Raw genomic sequence first — 7,497 nt, forward strand, 5'->3', positions numbered from 1 at the left:
CTGAAGCTCCGTCTACGGAAGATTCCCTTACTCTAGGGAAAATGTTGGCTAATGATTCAGTTGCAGTTTCTGACACAGCAAATGTTCGACCCCCTGTACAGTTAGATCAAGGGGATCCAAGTTTGGCAATAGTTCCGGTGGGTAACACGACAGATAAAGTCACTCAGCTTGAAAACAGTGTGGTCCTCTCGGGAGATGGTGGAACACCACATAAGAATGCAAACAGAAAGAAGCTGAAAGAAGAGGATGGAGTGGCGGTGGAAGTGAAAACTACAAAGGGATCGGTGGCCTCCATGGGTGAGGACCGCCGGGCACAATGAGTATCCTATGTTGGAACTGTCGTGGTGTGGGTAATCCCACAACAGTTCACGAGCTTCGCGTTCTTGCGAAGAAATTTACCCCGACAGTACTTTGTATAGTTGAAACACAGATTGATAGAGTACGTGTCGAGAATTTGAAAGGGGAATTAGGGTACAATAAAAGCTATGCTGTTAGTAGTGATGGTAGAAGTGGTGGATTAGGGATTTTCTGGAATGATGAAATAAATTTGCAAGTTTCTGGCTATTCTCGATACCATATAGATGCTATGATTCATAATGCAGGCCCAATACCTTGGAGGATGACATGTATTTATGGTGAAGCTCAAGTGCAAGATAGATATAAAACATTCGATACTTTGAGAGGGTTGGCAGGACAATCCGATGACCCGTGGATGCTCATAGGAGATTTCAATGAGGTCTTGCACTCAAGTGAACATGATGGTATTAATCACAGAAGTCAGAGTCAGATCAACTTATTCAGATCGGCAGTGGATGATTGTGCTTTGATGGAATTGGGATTCACGGGGTTAGAGTGGACCTTTGAGAAAAGAGTGGTCGGGGGCTCATTTACACGGGTGTGGCTGGACCGTGCGCTTGCATGTGCTGCATGGCGAGGCGCGTTCCCCAAGGCAGACCTACAGCATCTAACAGCAGCAGCCTCGGATCACCAGCCGATCCTTTTGCGCCTGCATCCAGCATTGGAGGAACCAGTCCGAAGAGAGTTCAGGTATGAGTGTATGTGGGAGTCACATCCTAATATGCATGCTACAGTGGCTGGTGCTTGGGGACCGCCAGCGGGCGAGTCAGTGGCGGACATGGCAGCGAAGCTGCATGCTTTGGCTGGATCTTTAAGCGCATGGGATAACAATACATTTGGCAGTGTAAGAAGTGGAATAAGAAATCTAAACCGTGAGCTGGAGTACTTGAGAGGTATTCCTGGGAGGACGGGGCCATCTGAAAGAGAGTCAGATATTAAACGTGATCTGTTGGAGCTGTACAAAAGAGAGGAACTAATGTGGAAGCAAAGGGCTAGGCTTGAGTGGCTCCGAGCCGGGGACAAAAATACGCGATATTTCCACATGAGGGCGAATATGAGGAGGGCAAAGAATAAAATCAAAGCTCTCCTTCGAAGCGACGGCACCCAAACAGAGGATGTAGAAGAAATGAAGGTGATGACCAATTCTTTTTATAATAATCTGTACACAACCGAAGGAACGGAGGACATGCAGGCTGTTCTCAATAATGTACCACGCAAAGTCACTAATCAAATGAATGATTCCCTGAATGCTCCCTACACTGCCGAGAAGGTAAAGAAGGCTCTCTTCCAGGTGGCTCCTCAGAAGGCACCAGGGCCGGATGGCTTCCCGGCCCATTTCTTTCAGAAACATTGGGACATTTGTGGAGAGGAAGTAACAAAGATAGTATTGAGAATTGTGGAAGGGGTGGAGAGTGCTCAGGAAATCAATAAAACCATCCTTGTTTTAATCCCCAAGGTAAAGAATCTGTTGCTACTATCTCAATTTCTCCCTATTAGCTTGTGCAACGTCCTTTACAAGATTAGTTCAAAAGTTGTAGCAAGTTGTCTAAAGGTGGTGCTACCGGATATTATTTCAGAAGAGCAGTCTGCCTTTGTCTCTGGTCGCTTGATAACTGATAACATTATTGCCGCTTATGAATGTCTACATTTTATGAAGAGGAACAAGGCTCAGAAGCACAGACATTGCGCACTAAAAGTTGATATGATGAAAGCGTATGACAGGGTGGAGTGGAATTATCTGAGAGCAATAATGTTGAAGTTGGGGTTTTCACAGAGATGGGTTGATATTGTTATGGGAATGGTTACTTCAGTTTCCTTCTCAGTTCTTTTTAAAGGGCAAAAACTTGATGTTTTTAATCCTTCATGTGGTATCCGTCAGGGAGATCCAATCTCACCGTACCTTTTTTTGCTGGCAGCAGAGGGCCTTTCGTGCCTTTTAAAATCCAGAGTTCAGTCATCCAATCTTGCAGGAATACAAGTGGCTCCATCGGCTCCACCGGTTAACCATTTGTTGTTTGCAGATGACAGCATGCTGTTTTTTTAAAGCAAATAGTGTGGGGGCTGAAGAAGTGTCTCTCTTGTTGGAAACCTATGCTAAAGCGTCAGGACAGAGAATTAACAGAGATAAGTCTTCCTTGTTTTTCAGCAAGGGCTGTCCAGAGGGAGTAAGAGCTACCATAAAAAATATTCTCAATGTCCCCAATGAACAGTTGAATGAGAAATACCTAGGTATGCCATCTGATGTGGGTGTTTCAAAAAATGGTGCATTTAAATATCTGAAGGATAGATTATGGAGTAAGATACAAGGATGGATGGAAAAACTTTTATCATCAGCTGGGAAAGAGGTCCTTATTAAATCAGTAGCTCAAGCTATTCCGGTCTACTCAATGTCCTGCTTCAAACTCCCAAGAGGATTATGCAAGAGCTTGACCTCTATGATTAATGCATTTTGGTGGGGCAACAAGAGGGGTCAAAGAAAGCCGTACTGGGTATCTTGGGATGTTATGAGCATGCCCAAGTACATGGGAGGCTTAGGCTTCAGAGATTTTGAAATTTTCAATTTGGCACTGTTAGCCCGACAGGCGTGGAGAGTTATTCAATGCCCAGAATCTTTAAGTGCATGAATTCTACAAGCAGTCTATTTCCCGGGGGGTGACTTGCTGTCCGCGGAACTTGGTAATCATCCTTCCCAGATCTGGCGGTCTCTTCTGGAGGGACGTGATACTTTGCGTCAGGGCCTTATTCGGAGAGTGGGAAATGGTGAAACGACAGAAATCTGGAATATGAATTGGATACCGAGGAAAGAAAATATGAGACCAATTGTTTCGCCGGTCAATCAACCACCACACTTGGTATATGAATTAATGGATCAAGGGAATGCTAGATGGAATGCAGAATTGATACAACAAGTCTTCCTGCCATATGATGCTAGTGCCATCTTGCAAATTCCAGTTTGTACTCGGAACATTGTAGATTTCTGGTCGTGGGCTTTTGAGAAAAATGGAATTTTTTCAGTCCGTTCAGCTTATAGGATGATCACGGAAACAAAGAAGAGGAGGGAAGATAGGCTGGAAGAGCGTCCAGGCGGCTCTGACACAAGTAACAAATCAACATCATGGACCTCTCTATGGAATACAATGGTGCCAGCAAAAATCAAAGTTTTCCTGTGGAGACTGTCCAAGAATTCTATACCAACAGAAGATGTTCGAAAGAATAGAAATATGTCACACACGGATGAGTGTTTTGCTTGTGGAGCTACTGATTCTTGGCGGCATAGTTTACTGGAATGCACCTCGGCTCGATGCGTTTGGGCGCTTGTTGATCCTGATTTATTGGAGCATATGCTAGAAACAAGGGAACCATCAGCGGAAAGTTGGCTATTTTCTATGATGGATGTCCTCAGAGATGAGGAATTCACTCGGCTGGTAGTAACGTTATGGGCCATCTGGTACGCACGGCGAAAACTGATACATGAGTCTATCAGTCAGAACCCGTATGAGACACATGCTTTCGTCATGAGATTTATCTCTGAACTTGATCAGCTAAAGGATCCTTCGGTCACAGAAGCTAGAACGGCTATCCCGGGCCAGCCAAGGCGAAAGTGGATTGCACCACAGGAAGGTCATGTCAAGATCAATGTGGATACCCCGCAAAAAAAAGGATCAATGTGGATGCTGGGGTGTCAGTTCACCATAATATGGGATCAGCTGCTGCGGTCTGTAGAACGAGGGAAGGAACCTATCTTGGAAGCTCACTGCTGGCAGTTCATGGTCTACTTAATCCGGAGATGCTGGAAGCAATTGCTTGCCGGGAAGCGATCGCCCTAGCCCAAGATATGGGGGTGCAGAATATTCAGATTGCTTCAGATTGTCAGCAAATCGTCAACCAAATCCATCTTGGACCTGGAGGAGAGGATGGAGGCATCATCAAAGAGATTTTAGAGAGTTCTGGACTGTTTCAGTCTTGTAATTTTTCTTTCGAATACAGAACTTTCAATATGGAAGCTCATGGGCTTGCTAGGTTTGGGGTCTCTCTTACTCAAGGGAGACACATATGGCTAGGTCTTCCTCATGATCCTGTTGCCATTCCTGTAAACATTTTAGTTAATCAATAAATCCTAGCAGGTTTCGCTCAAAAAAAAAAATCTATAGAAGCCATCCTTCGTCAGTCATTCACCAAATCCCCAATTCCCCAATCCATGGAGCCGCCGCCAACCTCGCGCCCAGCACCACCGCCGGAGCCGCCGTTCCTTCGAACCCCACACGATCTCCTCGAGGAAATCTTCCTCCGCCTACCCACTGCCGCGGACCTAGGCCGCGCCTCCACCGCATGCGCCACCTTTTGCGGTGTCATCACCGGCCACGCATTCCTCCGTCTTTACTGCACCCTCCACCCGCCGCCTCTCATCGGCTTTCTCCACGACCCGTTCAGTCCGGCGCAGCCGCCGCACCCTTCCGCCGTCGCCGCCCGCGCCTTCGCCGACTTCAGTTTCTCTTGCTCCTCCTTCCTCCCCGCCACCGCCGGCCGTAACTGGAGTAGAATCAACTTTTTCGACGGACGCGCCCTCCTTGCCGGCGCCCCGGTCGAAGAAGAAAGCGGCAGCAACATCCTGCTGGGTTCCGATGTGTGCGACTACATGTACCGCAAATTTCTGGTCAGAGACCTTGCCGTGTGCGACCCCGTGCATCGCCGCTACGTCCTGCTGCCCGCCGTCCCCGACGTTCCTTGCTCCCGGCGACGATGAGGAGGACCCTCTATCATTCAGAATGATGTGCTTGGCGCAATGCAGAATGCATCTGCTGCTTATTGTCTTCTCCTCTTTGAACGGACAATGGCGTGTTCTTACAAACGACCAATGGAGTTCTCGGGCTACACTTGCTTCCTTTGAAAACTCTGAGCCTGGGCTTTCGGATCGACAGTTCGTCCACGGATGTTTCTGCTGGCAATTGCATTTCCTGGACAAGTTGCTTCTGCTCGACACGCACACCATGGAGTTCTCTGATGTCGACCTCCCGCCTGACCATCGAGGGATGGGTCGATCTGTCATTGTCGAGGCATCAGAGGGAAAGCTTGGCATGCTCACTAAATGGTATGATCAGGACACTGAAAATGACCCACTCTGGCTCACGTATTCTGTTCTACGAAATAATCAATGGCACTGGGAGAAGGACATCCCGATGCCGGTAAAGCGTGCAATTCTGGTTGGTGTAGCTGGGGGATACTTGCTTTTAGACGTGTTGTACACCACGCCTTCACAAGAGGATCTGAAGTTTGGATACTTCTCGGTGGACTTGAAGACATTGCAAGTCGAGTTATTCGCTAGGCTTAGCAAAGCGATCTCAGCTGGTCATCTATATGCTGGTTTCCCACCATCCCTGTCTCCACCAACTATCTGAGTTGCTCAAGTTGCTCAGCCTTCAGCGTACTCTTATTTAATCTAGTTACAGTCTGGCACAGCAAAGCAATATGTTGCAGTGATTTGCTTGATGTTAACAAGCTTTGGCAGTATGCTTATTTTCATACAAGCAGTGCTGGTTATGGATACAGCTAATTGATATTGTGCGCATCATTTGCACTATATTCTGCCCTGCCTGCAGTTTTATAGTTAATAAGTGTTATGTATCGTTGGCACATTTTGGGATAATGTATTGTCTAATTTAAGTGAAACTGGAAGCTTACTGAATTCTGGAAAGCAATTCTCATCTAGTGAACATGCATATGAGCATCTTATGACTGCAGGAGTAATAAAAGGAGACCACTTTAGTGTCATTGTTCCAGTAAATCCAGAGTTGGCCTTGGGCATGTATATTCTACAAGTCCTGGGTTGCTTTGTTTCTTGTTAGAATTAGAACCTTTAGCTAACGCTTATAACTGGTTTAGCCAGCTTGCTCACATCCTTTTCATGTTATTGTCTTCGTTAATACTACACACTACCAGAAAAACTTGTTTTGCCGACAGCCAAACCTATGCCGACGGCCCCCGTCGGCATATGTGGGCATACCCCGACGGCCCAACTAAAGCCGTCGGCGTAGAAAGGCCGTCGGCGTATAACCATCTATGCCGACGGGGGCCGTCGGCATAGATAAGCCGTCGGTGTTTCTTCGAATATACCTACGGTGGCCGTCGGCATAGAGCAGGCCGTCGGCATATCGCGTGGGCCCGTCTACCCGGGCGGCGACGGCAGTTTGACGGCGTCAGGCTACGCCCACGGGCTAACGGTGGCCGTCAGCATAGCTACACCGACGGCCTAGCCGTCGGCATAGCTATGCTGACGTCATCGATCCGCCGCACCGCCACGTCATCGATCCGCGTCGTTCGCCGGTCCCGTGGGGTGGCATTTCTATGCCGACGGCTAGGCCGTCGGCATAGGCCTGGCCCATGGTTTTTGCCAAGTCATTGATCCCCGCCCTACGCCACGTCATCGATCCAGGGCTCTACCGTTCCGTGGCCGTAGCTATGCCGACGGCTTTGCCGTAGGCATAGATTTCTAATAATATTTTTATATTTTTTATATTTTCTCTTTTTATTTTTTAGTTTTTTTCCAATACTAATTTCATTAACTTAAATGTACAGAAAACATATATCGATTGCCCCCCACACGGGCCTTCTTCCGTCGTGTCACAGAGAGGTTAGACGGGAAGGGGTACCTGTGGGGGTAGCAATGCCGCCAGGTGTTGTGGTGGGCCCTCCTACGGTTGTGGAAACGTGGTGGCAGGCGCAGGCACGCGGCTCCGGGGTGTGCCCCCTCCCCCCTCACGGGCGTCGATGCCGCCGTGCCCCGGAGGGGGGAAACAGCCACGTCGGGCCGACGTAGAGGGAATCTTGGGGTGGGTTGTGCCGGGACTGTGTTGGGGGTGTAGCTATAGCTGGGCTATGACAACAAGGTGAAAAGGTCCACCGGTCAAACTACGTCCAGCGAAAGTCAAAGGGATAGACCCGGCGGTCGTCTGTGTCAGGGTTAGACGGGACTGGGTACCTGGGGGGTAGCAATGCCGGCAGGTGTTGCGGTGGCCCTCCTCCGGTGGCATTGCTACCCCCCTAGGGCCCCCGTCTCGCCTAACCCTGTAGCATTTGACCACGGGATCTACCCCTTTGACTTTGCACGGACGGGCTTTGAGCAGTGGACGTATCCACCCGGTT

General features: G+C 48.5%; 1 pseudogene; it reads left to right on the plus strand.

The window, feature by feature from the left end:
• Positions 1–4,555: 4,555 nt before the first annotated feature.
• Positions 4,556–5,753, plus strand: LOC119332932 (annotated as a pseudogene).
• The last annotated feature ends 1,744 nt before the right edge of the window (positions 5,754–7,497 follow it).

The sequence above is a fragment of the Triticum dicoccoides genome, chromosome 7A (genome assembly GCF_002162155.2).
Source record: "Triticum dicoccoides isolate Atlit2015 ecotype Zavitan chromosome 7A, WEW_v2.0, whole genome shotgun sequence".
Taxonomy (NCBI): Eukaryota; Viridiplantae; Streptophyta; class Magnoliopsida; order Poales; family Poaceae; genus Triticum; species Triticum dicoccoides.